Source organism: Lactuca virosa, chromosome 6 (assembly GCF_052849685.1).
Source record: "Lactuca virosa cultivar CGN04683 chromosome 6, Lactuca_virosa_CGN04683_v6, whole genome shotgun sequence".
Lineage (NCBI taxonomy): Eukaryota > Viridiplantae > Streptophyta > Magnoliopsida > Asterales > Asteraceae > Lactuca > Lactuca virosa.
Window position 1 is genome coordinate 50,186,502 of NC_136431.1, and position 965 is coordinate 50,187,466.

Here is a 965-nt window from a genome sequence, read left to right on the forward strand (position 1 = left end):
GAACGTTTCCGCCGTTCCGGTTTTGGGGTGTGACAATTTCTAACTACTTTCATGCACCAAACGTGAGTAAAGATGCATTGATGCTTAGAATTTTACCAGTCACATGGAAGGGTGAAGCTAAGGAATGGTCAAATTCACTTCCCTTTGGAGCAATCATGACCTGGGATGATTTAAGACTAAGTTCATAAACTAGTTTACCCCTCCTTCAAAAGTGGTGAAGCTTAAAATAAAGATACAAAATTTTCAACAATTAGAAGGGGAGTCGTTATACGAAGCTTGGGAGCGTTATAAACGATTGTTACGACATTGCCCTCAACAAGACTTCAATGTGCAACAAGAAATCTTAATATTTTATAATGGAGTCATTGTGTGCACTCGCCAACTTCTAGACTCTCAAGGGCCCATGACAAAGATGGAGGTCAAGATGCTATCAATTCAGTAAAGGAGGATTTCACTATAGGAAAATCAAGTAAAGATGGAGGTAAAGATGCTATCAGTTCAGTAATTGCAAAGCTCGACGCAATGAAAGAAAGGATCACAAAAATAGGTGGATCAATTCAAGATAGATGCGGGGCTTGTGGGGGACCCTATTCTACCATGGATTGTGAATTGGAGTACAATAGAGATCGAGATACAAAATAAATTCAACAACTAAAGCATAATCTCTACCGAATAGAACAATTCCAATCCGAGAAAATATTTGCTCTCGAATCAATGTTATTTAGATTTATTTTAAGCAACACTTAGAGAACAACAAGAATCTATTTTAAGCATCCACACACAAGTCGGGGAATTAACATAGTTGTGCAATAAAATCTATTGGATACACCTTGAAGAAAATTTGACACAATCCCAATGTCTCAAGTCATGGTTGTTTATACAGAAGAAGAGGAGGAATCAGTGCATATGGGGGTCTTGGATTCAATTAATCAGTAGTCCAATTAGTCACTTGAAGGAAAAGCAAA

The 965-nt window shown here is 37.6% G+C and overlaps 1 non-coding gene across 1 annotated transcript; it reads right to left on the minus strand.

Moving 5' to 3' along the window:
- Positions 1–217: 217 nt before the first annotated feature.
- On the minus strand, positions 218–324 carry LOC145123142 (small nucleolar RNA R71). Its single transcript, XR_013715016.1, has one exon. It is a non-coding gene; the product is annotated as a small nucleolar RNA R71 (small nucleolar RNA).
- Positions 325–965: the final 641 nt, after the last annotated feature.